Consider the following 15,964-nt stretch of genomic DNA (forward strand, 5'->3'; position numbering starts at 1 on the left):
CTTCATTCTCTCCCCATTTCCTACTTTTTTTTTTCTAACAATATTCAAATTTCTGTTTATTACTTATGCAGTGCTCTCTCCTTTCAAGGTATGCCCATAGAGTCTTCCATACGAAAGCTATTTATCAAAATATTTTCCTAAACAACAAGAGTATCTTCCTAAAAGGGCTCCTGCCTAATAACCCTTCTTCTGTCTCCTAGATGTGCTCATTAAACAAGCTTTGCTTGTTAATATCTCTCCTGGAATAGAGCTCCCAGATGGGACACAAGAGGTCTGAGAAAATACCTTCAATAATGTAAAAACTGCACCTGATAGAGTTCCAGAATTGTGCCTAGATAGGGCCTACATGTAATATAAATGCCAGACATGAATAACATGGTGTCTGTTATTTCTTCTCCCTCAAGGTATTTCAGCCAGCTAGAGATTTAATTTACATATGCATGCACCAGTAGAATCCTTAGTTGTTACTCCAGCAAATATTCTGCACTACGAATGGGATGCAGACAGGACACCCTAGGCACATGACTCCCATTCTGAGTGATGGACATGTTTTCTTATCTCTATGTATCTGGGGAAAGTTATATTAATGTCACATGCATACTTTTAAATCTACATTTGATTGCTTCTGGATGTCAAGATGTGACTTGGACTTTTTAAAGCATAAGAAAGCAATCAGAGAGATCCAGAATGATAAATAACAACTTGGGAAAGCCCCAATTTTGGTCCACCAGTTATCATGTCTGTAGACAGTTTTGGAGTTCCCTAGAATGCTAAGTTGAAGTTGCATTCATAAGTGGTGGTTTGAAGGACAGAGGAACTTGGGATTCTTTCAGGTACAGTTGTGTGTATTTCCTAAGTACCTACTTTGGGCCAGGTGCTGTGCTAAATGCATTATATCTATTATCTCATTTCTTCCTCACTAAAACCCTAGACTATATGTAACTTTATTCTCCCCATTTTATAGATGAGGAGACTAAGGTTTAGAGAGGTAAAATAGTGTGCTCAAGGGGACACAGCTAAGAAGCAGGAGAGTGAGCTGTGGACTCAGCCTAGCTTGGCTCTCTGCACTGTTCTCCCACCCCTCCTACCCTGAGAGGTGGGAGAACAGAGATCAGGTAGAACATTTCTCTTTTTAGTTTTAATTTTTATGCAGGGTGTCTCAACAGCCTCCTTTTGGGTCTTTTACATACCATTATTGGCACATCTAAACCAGGTGGCTAGTCGATTTTTTAAAAGGAGCCTGGAAGAGGAATTGCTTTTTTGTCTTTCCCTTGTGGGAGACAGAGCTGCACAGGAAGTAATGGGAGAGTTCACTGAATTTTAAAGAGGAGAGAGGCATTGGCTCAGAGGGGCCATGAAGAGGTTACCAGGGAGATGCAGGGGTGACAGCTATCAGAGATGAACTGGCCCCATCTTGGTCTCTGTGGAAATGTCAGTCCCTTTCTGAGAGGATTATTTTGCATCTTTATTAAAGTGTCTCAGGAGATGAACCTTATTAAACAGAACCAATGGGTTGAAAGCATGTAATTAAGCTAAACCATTTTTGTTCTTAATGCCTTAAATACCTGTTTGTGTGGGGGACTGAACATCAAATAGCTTCCTCAGGCAAAAGACAGTGGAAACCATAGAGTTACAGTAATAAGAATTCTCTGGACAATTAAGAGTCCTCAAAAAAAAAAAAAAAAAAAGAGGCCTCATATTTCTTCAAGGGCTGAGCTCACTTTCTAAAACTTACACAGAAAACACATACACGCTCACAGTCTGAAATATCAGAATCAGAGACAGTTCTTGGAACATCACCTACCTCATTGATTTGCTTATTGAATCATACAGTATTTACTAAGGGCCTAATGTGTATCAGGCACGAGGAACCCAGGAGTGAATAAGGCATATTCCTGGTCTCAAGGAATGTATACTCTAGTAGACAACAAAGCAGCCTTCTTTTAGTATTCTTTAGGAATCCATTCTATGTTTGTTTCCTCTTCTTCTACTTTCACTTTATATTCTCACCTAGGTGATCTTAGCCATTCTCACAAAATCACACCACTTTTATGAAAATGATTCTCCAATATATATTACCTGTCCACTCTTCTCCTTGGAACTTCACATCTATATACTTAACCATCTATATGTTTTTTCAACTTAAATGACTCATATGAATCTTAAAGTTCACATGACCAAAACACAACTTTCAGTTGTCCTCCAAAATCCTTCTCCAACCGTCCTCCGTCTTGATAAATGGGCCCATAATCCACCTTGGGCTTCAAATCAGAAACCTGGGAGACACACTGAACTTTCTCTCCTCTCTTACCCTCCAGTCCAATGGATACACAAGCCTTCTTCCTGCTCCTTCAAAGCTTATCTCATTAGATTATGTCTCCTCATCCCTCTTACCACTTCGTTACTCTAAACCTCTAGTATCTTTCACCAGAGCTACTACAATAGCCTCCTAACCAGTTTCCTTGCTTCTGTTCTTATCCATCTCCAACCTGATCTTCACACAGCAGCCAGAGTGGCCTTCTCAAAGTATAAATTGGACTATCCCTATTCTGCATAAATTAGCATAATGTTCACAATAATTACAATGTTCTACAAGGCCTCTCAGATATGGCTCTACCTACCCCAAAACCCTTCTTAGAAATCTCAGCCCTCACAGGCCTAGTTTGGCTTGATAGTGGGTTGCAGTGGGGGAGTATATGTGAGAGATTCTAAAGTCCTTATTATAATAGCTACCATATGCCCAACTTTGTACTAAATGGTTTACTTATAGAATTTGCAATCTCAAATCTCACTCCCCTGCAAGGAAGCATTAATATACCCATTCTACAGATGAATAAATATAGATGTGATATCATTCAGCTAGTGATTGGAAGAACTTGGACTCAACCCTAGGCCTCTCTCACTTCAAAGTGGACCCTACATCTAATTTATCTCTGCTGTGCTGCTTAATGCTGCCTCAAATTGTACAGTATCAGTAACTCTTTGAAATAAAATTAGAACCCAGAACTCCAAAGCCTGTGCTGTTTTGATGCTACTGAGATAACTCTTCCTCTTCTACTAAGAAACTTTCCATGGAGACCAGGAAGCCACTAGAATCGTGCTGGCTGTGCAGAAGAGATTTTAAATGTCCCTAGCAGTTATAGTCAACCTTAGCATCATAAGCTCGTGGAGAACTTTCATAAAATAATGATATGCAGGCTGCCTCTTCAGGGAGTCTGATTGAATTGGACTCTGATAGAATGTGGGCTCTGGGTATATTTTTAAAATGTGTTCTAAGTGATTCTAACTTGTATTCAGGATTGAGAAGCTATTCTAACTTGGTTGGAAGTGCCTGGTTCAAGTTGAGATGATCGTCATAGGCTGGTTCTCCCATTTTAAGCCCACTGGATAGTTCAGGTGAGCAGGCAGCTTCAGCACCTGACTGACTAGAGTCTGATGGAGAGCCCACATCACTTCCTGGATAGTACTCTTGAACAAGGAACACTTTGAGAGGCAAATATGATAAAGGGGGTTTCTAGAGCCTATTTGGTTACGTGGGATCATTTGAACACTAGTTTCAGATCTCCTCCAAAAATTCATTTCATGCTGAGCAGCTTCTGAGGAAATGAAATCAATGTCTCTCTTCCTGCCATCCTCCTGCTATTTCTTTTCAAGTAGATGAATGATTCCTAAAGGTTGAGGCCCCATTCATCCCTCGGGGTAACTTTGAAAGCTTTGTTAAGATCTGCAGGGAGTTTGGGAGAAGGATGAGGAATTAAGGACAAGGCTTAGGTAGAAGGAGACATTAGTAAGCTCTCTCACTTTCCTATTCCACTGAACTGCCCTCATGGAGATTTAAGATGATCCCTCAGCAAGTTAAACTGGGAGTTTAAATATACTACTTTTCACCCTAAGGAGGAAGACGCATCATATTGTTTCCAGTCTGCAAATCTTACCTTGTAGTGTGAAGATTACCTCGACAATGGGTACCTTCCTCTTTTTTATCATCATCACATCATTGCTGAGTACTATCAACAGAATCAAAATAATTGAAGTCTCACTTTACTCCCTTTATAATGGTAGAGCTGTATGACTAGAAGCCTGAACTCTGGAGCTTGATTCTTTAGCAGATTAGATTCTTTAGATTCGGAGAATGTACTCTTTACTAATGGATTACTTTAGGCAAATTACTTTGCCTAGTTCCTCTATCTATAAAATGGGCAGTCTAATTTATTTGGATTAAAATAATCAATACTTATAATTATTCCTGGCACTTAGTAAATACTACATAAATATTTATTTTAAAATATCATAAAATATAGCTCACAACCACACAGATTAACTGCTAGCTTGTTAAACTCGCATGAGAAATCTAGGAGAATGTTCAGTGTTTGAGTTTGGTGGTATTCCCTATCTTATATCTATTTTATTATGAGGTAGAGAGTAGATAATACTTCTCTATGTTATTCTTGTCATCTTTCAGCTCATAAAAAAAGCCTGGGTTATTAGCTGTGGCCTTCTAAGATGATCTATGCACCATTGCTAATATCAGTAGAGACACCTACCATCCCTTCTTGGGTACTATTTCATCTGTCTGCTCCTACGCTTTTTAAACCTTTCAATTCCTTTGTTTCCCCCAAACTCCACTCTTTAGATTCTGCCTAATCATCTGCTCAGGCTGGAATAATATATCATTTGTATATGTCCCTTGCTTCCAAATCTGCTTAAAAGTTGGAGGTTAGATCTTGAGAATAGAGGTAGGAAGACAAGAAGATGCCCTCACCGTGGTTTGGTCACAGAATGAGTCTCTCCATGACAATCAGACCTTTCATTCTATTAATATTACATGCTTGCTGGTGTATTTTTTTTTTATTCAGCAACATGCTAAATTTTTTTCTCTGCCATTTATTTTCTTGGATTGTTATGTGTCAGCTTCCATGGCAAATCTGTCCATCTCACTGTGAAATAATAAATAATAGCTGCCATTTATTGAACACCTACATGTACCGCACAGAAACTATATTGACACTGTGTATGCCAAGATGCCTCAAAAGTAGGCAAGTGTTATTATTCTAAGTTAGAGTCAAAGAAATCAAGGATATAGGGACTCCTTCATCTACATAATGCTGCTTTTCAAGAGCTTAAAAAGGTGAGTCACTTTAAGCACCACAGGCACTAAAATATTTAAAGACTGCTTTAACCACATTTTAATATTTATTCTTTGAAACATCACAAGGAAGCATTCATTATCTTTCCCATTTTTTAAATAAGAAAACCAAATTTGAGAGGATTTAAAGGGCATGCCCTAGGTGACACAGCTAGTACAAAATTGGGACCAAAATCCAGGTCTCCTGACATGAAATCCGCATCCTGACCACTGCACCAGTTGTTGTCATTTCTTTGTGGCTTTTCTTAGTACAAGTTTGGAGCCTGGCATGCTGTAGATTATCATCATATATTTTTTGAATAGATGAATGAAAAAGTAAAGCCTGTCTTTAGTCCCTTCTTCACCTCTTTTCCATGTACCCCCTAGATGGCTAATCTTAGTTAATACTTAGGAATTTCCAACCCTGTGGCTCTCAGGTAGCTTCCTGTTCCCGATGCCCATTAAGAACTTAGCCATTTTTGGGGCGCCTGGGTGGCGCAGTCGGTTAAGCGTCCGACTTCAGCCAGGTCACGATCTCTCGGTCCGTGAGTTCGAGCCCCGCGTCGGGCTCTGGGCTGATGGCTCAGAGCCTGGAGCCTGTTTCCGATTCTGTGTCTCCCTCTCTCTCTGCCCCTCCCCCGTTCATGCTCTGTCTCTCTCTGTCCCAAAAATAAATAAACGTTGAAAAAAAAAATTAAAAAAAAAAAAAAAAAGAACTTAGCCATTTTTGGGATGCCTGGGTGGCTCAGTTGGTTAAGCATCTGACTTCAGCTCAGGTCATGAACTCGAAGTTCATGGTTTTAAGCCCCACATTGGGCTCTGTGCTGACAGCTCAAAGCCTGAAGCCTGCTTTGGATTCTGTGTCTCTCTATCTGTGCTTCCCCCACTCATATTCTCTCTCTCTCTCTCTCTCTCTCTAAATAAATAAATAAATAAACATTTAAAAAGTTTAAATAAAGAACTTAGCCATTTTTAAATCTCATTCTTTCTAGTTTATAAGAACATAAACTATAAGACCAGTTAACATTGAGTGTGCACTATGCATTAGGTACTTACTTATATCATATCCTTAAAGCAAATTTAAAGGATTTTGGATTATTATTTCCATTTAGAGATGAAAAGACTTAAAAATTACATGAGTTAGCTAAAAAGTGTGGAACCTCGTATTCTATCCCAGATTTATCTGACTCCTGAAGTTGAAGGCCATACTTACTGAACTCTCCTGCCTCAACACAAACCTGACAGTGACTGACAAGAGTTTATTTTTTCGCTCATCCTTCCCAGATGACACTTGCATTTTAATAAGGTCTTTCAACACTTTATCCCAAAAGTTCTCAAAGTGCACTCCATGGGCCTCTGGGGTCCTTAAGAACCTTTCAGGAGGTCTACAAAATCACAACTATTTTCATAATAATACTAAGATGTTATCGGGCATTCTCACAGAGTTAACATTTGCACTGATGGCACAGAAGCAACTGTGGACATAACTGATGCCACTTTAGAGCAAATCAAGGCAGGATACTCAAGTATCATTGCATTCTTCAACACCACACACTCATGGGAAAGACAAAAAGGCGGTTTTCTTAAGAATATTTGTGATGAAGCTGTATTAGTACTTTTATTAAAATCCCAACCCTTGAGTATACATATTTTTAATATTTCCTGTGACAAAATGGGAAGCATACATAAAACAGTTTTGAGACATACCAAATTCTCAAGAAAAAGCACTTGTGAGATTTTTTGAGCTGTGAATTAAACCAGTCACTTTTTGCCATGGAACACCATCTTTTTTTTAAAAAAAAAAAACTGACTGACAGACAAATTGGTTATTCAGACTTGAGTATCTGGCAGACGTTTTCTCAAAAATGAACAAAGTGAGTCTGTCACTTCAAGGAAAATAACTGACAATATCTGATTTCAATGATAAAATTTGAGCCTTCAAGTGAAAATTAGAATTAAAAAAATTTTTACCTGCTGCTATGAGCTTGACAAGTTTCCAATAATTAAAGATTTTTTCTGATAAGATCAGTGGTGTTATTAAGAGATGTTAGATTTTTTTATATTGTATAATGAAATGTACCAACATTTAGCAGATCTGCATACCTCAGTGAATCAATATTTCCCAAATGATTAATGAATAATATTACAAAACCATGCATTGGTAAAAGATCTATTCAAAGTGCAGGACAAATCAATAGATTTTAATGTAATAGAGTATGAAAAGTTCATTGATATGGGGTCAGATTCCATACTACAACTAACCTGTTTTGGTGTGATAAAAAAATAAAATAAAATCACCACAGTTATCTAAAAAGGCTATTGCAATACTCCTCCCTTGCCTAATTACATACTGTGTGAAGTGGGATTCTCTTCATAACCTTCATCCCAAATAACATATCACAACAGATTGAAAGCAGAAGCAGATCTTAGAATCCAGCTGCCTTCTATTAAGCCAGACATTAAAGAGATTTTCAAAAATGTAAAACAGCGACAGTCTTCTCAACCAAATATTTTTGTTTTGTAAAATATATTTATTTTTCAGAAAAATATTGTGTTAACTTAGGATAGTGTATTGTTATTTTAAAAAGAATTCATGAAGTTTAAAATTTTTCTCAGTTTTAATTTCCAGTGTGATAAATATTGAGAGGTCTAAATCACATAAACAAAAGCTCTTTGGGAGCCTATATTATTCTTTTTTTAAACTTTTTAAAAAATTTATTTATTTATTTTGAGAGACAGAGATAGCAGGGGGAGGGCCAGAGAGAGGAAGAGAGAGAGAATCCCAAACAGCACAAAGCCCCACTCAGGGCTCGAACTAACAAACTGTGAGATCATGACCTGAGCCTAAATCAAGACTTGGGACACTTAACCGACTGAGCCACCCATACGCCCGTATTATTTTTGAGAGTATAAATGAGATTTGAGATCAAAATGTTTGAGAACCATTGCTTTAACCCAAGGAAGTGATGATTAGGTATTTCTGACCAACCAGCGTGGTGGGCATTGAGCAGAAGGACTTGTTGTCTCTAAAAACCAAATGTACAATCTATGCATGTTCCTCTGAGAAAATTTGCTTCCAGGGAACCCCCAGTCAAGATTTGGGTTACATTACCATTTCACAGTGCCAGTTAAATCTGTGCTCAGGCAAAAGCTCAGCGTGGCATGCATTTAATTCAGATCTTTTCATGGATCATGACCTTCAAACTATAGGAGTGAGTGAGGGAGGGAGTTTCTATGTAGTACCACTGGGAGGGTATCTTTCACCCCCAGTGTGAATCTTAGTCTGAGAACATTTCTTGGCGGGTCCTGAGAGTCTGTATCTAATTAATCACCTTTTCAGACACTCAAGTGGATAGCCTTTGGGGCAGGAAGGGAGAAGCCTGGGAGGCAGAGCAGAATAAACATCTTAATCCAAATCGAGACCGAGGCCAGCTGTCCAGGCTGTTCTTGTGGCCACAGCTTGCAGGGCTACTGCCCACGGCTGCCTCTACTTTATTCTGCTTCCCCTTGAAAGTGCCTCCTTCCTTCTCCTTCCCACGCAAGCAGCCAGTCCAGTGCATGAATTTGTGGGTTGGACTCTAATTGCTAGCTGTGCTGGGAAGCCCGCCTCCCTCTAATTCAGACTTGACACAAATAGCTAGAAAGTTCACTTGCAAAGCCACAACTCCCACAGCAGTGCACTGAGGGGTTCCCTTCTAGAGAGAGGACTTCTATTCCATGCAAATCAACAGATACTTACCAAGCACCTATTTGGTACTTAGCACGTCCTGTGAAGAATGAATCTAAAAAACGTATTTGACAAAATCATAGTAGCTTGGAGTTCCCAGTCTTCTCATCACAGTTCTACCCTCACACAGTTCCCACCAGCTTCCACTTGGACTACTTCAGTGATGAAGACCTGGCCACCTCTTGTAGCATTTTTAGAGAGCTATAGTTGGTAGTAATTCTTTCTGCTGCTCTGGGAGAGCCAGCATAGCACAGTGGTTAAGCCACATAGACCTGGGTCTTAATCCTATCTCAGTCATTTATGATCTTGAGAAAGTTTGCTTTATCTATCTATGCCTAGTGTCCTTATCTGTAAAAGGGAATAACAATACCCATCACAAGCCATTGCGGTATTAAAATAAAGTATGCTTGTAAAATGTATTGCCCAGGTCCTGGTACAACTTAAGTGTTTATTAAGCCAGTTCCACCATTTAATTACCTTTGACCTTTAGCAAATTTGGTAATTCAGGTTTTTTGTAACTGAAATTGTACCTACATCATAGGGTTGTCAGGATTCATCCCTGATTAAGAACTTAATAGTTTTAGGACCTTGGGCAAGTAATTTTAATTTTTTCAGCTTGGATTTTTTTTAAATCTGCAAATAGAGGTAGCAGTGCTTGTTACTTAAAGGGGTTTGTGAGAAATAAAGTATATAAGGTACATATTAGCTTTGTGCTTGGTAAACAGTAGGATTCATTGTCATTCACTTCCATCACTTTGCCCTGAGAGATGTCTCCCTTGCATGGTCTGTGGTCCACTATTTGGATCTACACAGACTAAGTCAAATCTTTCTTCTAGTTGGACCTTTCATTATGTTTCCCACATGTTTTCTTTCCTCTGATATAGACTTCCCCAGTATCTCCAAAGCATTTCTTGCATAAGATTTTGAGCTTTTCACTATCCTGGGAATGTTTCCCAGATGGCCTTTGGTTTGTCAAGGTTCTTTTCAAAATACGTTTAGATTTTTTTTAACGTTTATTTTTTTCTGAGAGATAGAGAGGATAGAGCATGAGCGGGGGAGGGGCAGAGAGAGAGGGAGACACAGAATCTGAAGCAGGATCCAGCCTCTGAGCTGTCAGCACACAGCCTGATGCGGGCTCGAACTCATGACCATGAGATCATGACCTGAGCTGAAGTTGGTTGCCCAACCAACTGAGCCACCCAGGCACTCCTGATGTTTAGATTTAAATGTGAAATTCCAGGTGAAGATTGATCAGCCCAGAACACTTTGAGACCATCATCTTCATCGTGTATGATGCTGAATTTTTTTTTTGAATGGAGCCAAGTTTAAGGGAAAGATATGCCAAATTATTAATTCATATTGATCTTGTAATCAACTTAAATCATAGAATTGTTTTCATATTTTCTGCTGTTAAACCATGTATCCCCAATTCTCTACTCGTGAAGTATAATAAAAAAAAATTGGAACACTTCACAAATTTATGTGTCATGATTGCACAGGGGCCACATTAACCTTCTCTGTATCATTCCAATGTCAGCATATGTGCTGTTGAAGTGAGCATGTTTAATTTTTTAAATCATAAATATGGGATTTTTTTTCTTAATCTCTGGTAAAATTGGTTTCAATATTTTGACTCACTATTCTTATCTATTTATTTTAAAATGAGTTTGGGTTTTGATGTCCAGCATATTGCCCACTTGTTGCACTCTCTGTTTGCATATTTAATCAGAATTCCCTTTATTTAAGTTAATTAAACTGTTGAAGAAGATAGGCCACTCCGGAGCTCTATGGGGTGAAAGAGTGTACCCCATCCCCAACCAGGTGAATTTTGATCAACATTATGGAGGTCTGGTCAATTAAATGCTATAAACTCTCCATACTGTAATATCATTCAGTTCTTAGTTCTTTATCATTTCATGTAATCCATGCTTAAGAAATGAAGAAATGAAGTTATCTCCCTCCTCCATGGCATAGGGGAAAGCATGTAGCCAAGAACAGGATTCATATCTTTGTTCTTTAACATACTTGTTGGGTGTCATATGAAAAATCACTTAAATTTACCCTGGATGTTCTCATATGCAAAAAAAGATAACACTATTACATTTTTCACTGCTTACTGAGAAAATTAAGAATGGTGATAATTAGAATAAGTTCTGCATGAAATGAAGATATTGTTTATTTCAGTAACTGGATCAGGAAACAGATCATCTTTTATTATTGTATATGTTTTAAACATGCAGATGAAGAAAAAAGGCTCAGAGAAGAAAGGTGTCACCAATATTCAAACTCATATCTGTTTTGCTTAAAAATATATTATCTTTTCATAATGCTATGGTACTTCACTGAGAATTACCTGTTTAAAGTGCTTTGTATTATAAAGTCCCAGATTAATATGAATTGTTGTTATAATTTAGTTTACCAGTTAGAAAAGACAGTTAGGTTCATTTAGCATAATTTATCCTTTGTGAATGCAAGTAGCCTCTTGATGATTACAGATTCACCTTTTGTATACTCACAAATCACCTTTCAATAATTATTGTTGCTAGTTTTTTACTTTAGACACAATAGGTTTATAAATTCTAGAATCATCCCTTCTTTCTCAGAAAAAATCTGACTATTTATCCTTCTCCAGGTTTCTGGTACTTCTGACATTGAGAAATATGCTATGTTATTGTATGTGTGTGCGTGCGTGTGTGTGCGTGTGTGTGTGTGTGTGTGTGTGTGTGTGTTTTCTACAAACTGCTTACATGTAACTGTGGAGTTACACAAAACGTAGTCAGGTATTAAAATGAATAACAGAAGGGCTCTGGGGTGGCTCAGTCGGTTAAGCATCAGACTCTTGATTTCGGCTCAGGTCCTGATCTCATGGTTCAGTTCATGAGATGGAGCCCTGTACAAGGCTCAGTTTTGGACAGTGTGGAGCCTGCTTCAGATTCTCTCTCTCTGCCCCTTCCCTGCTTGCATGTGTGCACTCTGTCTCCCAAACTAAAACTGAAACTAAAACTAAAACTAAAACTAAACTAAACTGAATAACAGAAATAGAGAATTATCCTAGATGATCAAGAAAGTGAACAGTGTGAATTGCAGGTATCAGCAAAGACCTCATAGTAAGGACTGTAATTCTAGACACCAAAAGATCAGTCCTTCATTTTTGAATTTTCCCTGATCAAGCAAGGAAGCATTGATTGTGTTTCTTGGAGATTTCAAGAATCTGTTTATACTTTCCTGTGCTTTTTGGGCTCCTTCTGTCTGCATTGGTACCCAGAAGCAGTGCTGACTGTCAGAGCTGTCTGGTTCACTCCTCTCAGCCTGTGGTCCATGAACTGAGATACACTGAGCTGAGGGAACCATCAGAAGAGTCTGGGGGAAAACTTGTGTTGACTGAAAAGCAGGGGGTAGTTATTGCCCACAATGTCTGAGAAGATGGAGCTGCAACAAGCCCAGGCACTTTTGCCCAAAATCTGTAGGTTTGTAATTTATTTATATTATAAACATGTATCTAACACTTACTCTATACTGGGCACTGGGCTAAATGTTGGAGATAAAAAATCAAGCCAAATGTGTCTTCTAGGAAGTTTCTCACAGACGATGAAAATTGAACTTCTTAGTTGAGTTTTGAAGAGAAACTAGCTATTAGTTGGATGAAAATGTTAACAGAGGTAAGGTATACCAGAGAGTGAAAACAGGTCAGGGGAAGCAAGTAGAAAAGCATGAAATAACCTGTCAAATCTGGGAAACTGAAAATGCTTCTGGATGACTAGACAATACATTGACTGTGAAGAAGTGATGGGGGCAAAGTTGGAGGAGTGGTCAGGAGCCAGATGATGAAGAATTTTTGTTGCTAAATCTTATCCTAAAAGCTGTGGTGGCCTATTGAAGGAATTTAATCAGCATAATGAAGTGATGAAAGCTATGCTTTTGGAAGATGTCTTTTATGAGATGTGTAGAGAGTAAATGGGAAAAGAACCATTCTGAAACCCAGAAAGTCTAGTTAGGAGACTATGGGAGTAATCAGATTAGAAACTATGGCTACTGACTTGAGCAGTGGCCATTAGTAGGAGTCAAGTAGAAGGAACAAATGCAAATGATATTAAAGGATGTATAATTTGCATCCTTGGTGTTAAGAGGGACGACATGGGAAGAAAGGGATAATAATACAGTGAAGAGTCAGGGTTAATTCTCACATTTCCTATATGGCTCAATGCATTGATTATGATTCCTTTCATTGAGATAGGGTATGAAGCAGGAGGATCAAGTTTTGGGCGGTCAGATGATGAATTCAGTCTTTGACATGTTAAGATTTGGGTCTACAGGATTTCTAAGGAGATATTTCAGTTGGAAGTTTTATATAAGAATCTGAATCTCATTTAAAAAAAAGGGAGGAGAAAGAAATTCATCAATATATAAAAATGGTGGTTTGAAGCCGTGGATTGACATGGAAGGAGGAGATACCAATAACCATTATTTTGGAAGATCTGTCCAAACATATACTTCTTGCCATTTGCAATAATGTGGATGGAGCTAGAGTGAATTATGCTAAGCAAAATAAGTCAGTCAGAGAAAGACACATACCACATGATTTCACTCATATGTGGAATTTAAGAAACAAAACATATGGAAAAGGAAGGGGAAGAGAAAGGGAAATAAGTGATGAGAGGCTCTTAAAGGTAGAGAACAAACTGAGGGTTGATGGAGGGAGGTGAGTGGGGGACGGGCCAGAAATATGATGGATATTAAGGAGGGCACTTATTACAATGAGCACTGGGTGTTGTATGTAATTGATGAATCACTGAATTCTACTCCTGAAACCAATATTGCACTCTATATTAACTAGCTAGAATTTAAATACAATTTTGGAAGAAAAAAAAAAAACCATACACTTCTTCTCTAAGAACTCTCCCTCACCTGATCCACAGGTGGACATATTTGAACTGTGTGACTTTGCCATACTGTCCTAATAGTCATAACTAGTGGGTCCAAACTGGACTAATCAGAATATATCATCTAGGGGATCTGACATTGAAACATCCTTGCACAATATCTCTGCATGTTGTTTGGCTGGGGAAATGTAAATGCAGGAAGTATGGGGCAACCATATTTGGCTATGAAAAAGCTAAACAAGTTGAGAGGAATGGAGGCAAGCCTAGGGAGGTAAGAGAGAGAAGTTCCCTATTGCCTAATGGTTTTTGAGACTCTGAAAACTCTTCAAGAAGCCTTGGTTCCTGGAAATACCGCAAAAATTCTTCCAATAAATTCCAGTCCACCCCCTCAAACACCCTTTAATCTTGTATGGAATGAACATGTTACTTATGAACAGAGGGAGAATTAGACTACTTTGAAAGCCTTAATGAAAGTATGAATCTAGGCAGTAAATAGTGATAGCTGCTAACAAAACAAAAACTAAACAATCAAATATTATGTGTCTCCTAGGTAAAATTGGACAGCATTACTTATGGTGAATCACTGCTAGAAAATCAACCTTGGGTCTGATCAAGTCTCTAAATCTAACTAACAGTTTACAGGAAATATAGGGTTAGAGGAGCATGTTAAACTCTACCATGGGGATAAAACTGGTAAAACCTAGACAGTGGCAAGCATTACTAAATTATCTTACTTTTTTCATGCAAAAAAAGAGGTGGGAAGAGGTGGAAAGGTGATCCAAAAAGTTAAATGAGAGTTAAGGGACACATGAATCAATTTTAATATATAGACCTGATTTTGATCTTGAGTCAGATTTTTTAACTAAAGAAATTTTTTCACTGGACATTTTATGATATTAAGGAATTATTTTAATTATGATGATATTATGACTATTTTTAAATAGTCTTACACCCTTTGAGATACATACACAAATAGTAACGGATGAAAAATATATTTTTTTGGATTTCCCTCAAAATTATTAGAATGTGGCAGAGCTAAGCAAGGAGTATAGATGAATCAAATTGGTCCTGGAGTAGATAATAATTGACACTGAGGGTTCACTATATTATTCTCTCTACTTTTTATGTGTTTGAAATTTATAACAACATAACAAAAATTTGGTTGCTTTTTTAATAATAGCTTGACATACCCAGGAATTGACATCTGAATATCAATGTAATATACACTATCAATAAAGGATAAAACCCACATGATCCTTTCAATAGATGAGAAAAAGCATTTGACAAAATCAACACCCCTTCATAAACACACACACACACACACACACACACACACACACACACACAAACTTACCAAACTAGAAATATAAAGGGACTTTCTCAACTTAATAAAGGTTGTCTACAAAAAAAACCCCAATAAATACAATACTTCATTGTGAAAGACTCAATGCTTTCACTCTAAGATCAAGAACAAGACCAGGATGCCTGCTTTTGCTGTTTATTTAACATTCTGCTAGAAGTTCTAACCAGCACAATTAGACAAGAAAATTAAATAGACATTTAATTTAAATTTTAAAATAAGAAATATTTAAGTTTAAAAAGACATTTAAGTTTTAAAGGAAGAAATAGAACAATCTCTATTTATAGATGATATGACCTTCTATGCAGGAAATCCTAAAGAACCCACTAAAAAACTATTAGAATAATAAATAAGTTCACTAAAGGTTCAAGACATAAGATCAATATACAAAAATCAATTGCATTTCTATACATTAGCAATGAACAATCTGAAAATGAAATTAAGAAAACAATTGTATTTATATTAGTATCAAAAAGAATAATAGAGGGGTGCCTGGGTGGCTCAGTCAGTTAACTGTCTGACTTCAGCTCAGGTCATGATCTCACAGTTTGTGAGTTTGAGCCCCACATCAGGCTCTCAGATGTCAGCACAGAGCCACTTTGGATCCTCTGTCTTCTTCTCTGTGCCCCTCTCCTGTTTGCTCACGTTCTCTTTCTCTCAAAAATAAACACTTAAAAAAGAATAAATGGAATCCAAAAAATAACACACTTAACAACCGATTTAACAAAATACTACAAAACTTATAATCTAGGGGCCCCTGGGTGGCTTAGTCAGCTAAGTGTCCAACTTTGGCTCAGATCGTGATCTCAGGGTCCGTAGGTTTGAGCTCCGCGTTGGGCTCTGTGCTGACAGCTCAGAGCCTGGAGCCTGTT

The 15,964-nt window shown here is 37.8% G+C and overlaps 1 non-coding gene across 1 annotated transcript; it reads right to left on the bottom strand.

The window, feature by feature from the left end:
- Nucleotides 1–10,306: 10,306 nt before the first annotated feature.
- Nucleotides 10,307–10,413, bottom strand: LOC123581736. Its single transcript, XR_006703979.1, has one exon. It is a non-coding gene; the product is annotated as a U6 spliceosomal RNA (small nuclear RNA).
- Nucleotides 10,414–15,964: the final 5,551 nt, after the last annotated feature.

Source organism: Leopardus geoffroyi, chromosome A1 (assembly GCF_018350155.1).
Source record: "Leopardus geoffroyi isolate Oge1 chromosome A1, O.geoffroyi_Oge1_pat1.0, whole genome shotgun sequence".
Taxonomy (NCBI): domain Eukaryota; kingdom Metazoa; phylum Chordata; class Mammalia; order Carnivora; family Felidae; genus Leopardus; species Leopardus geoffroyi.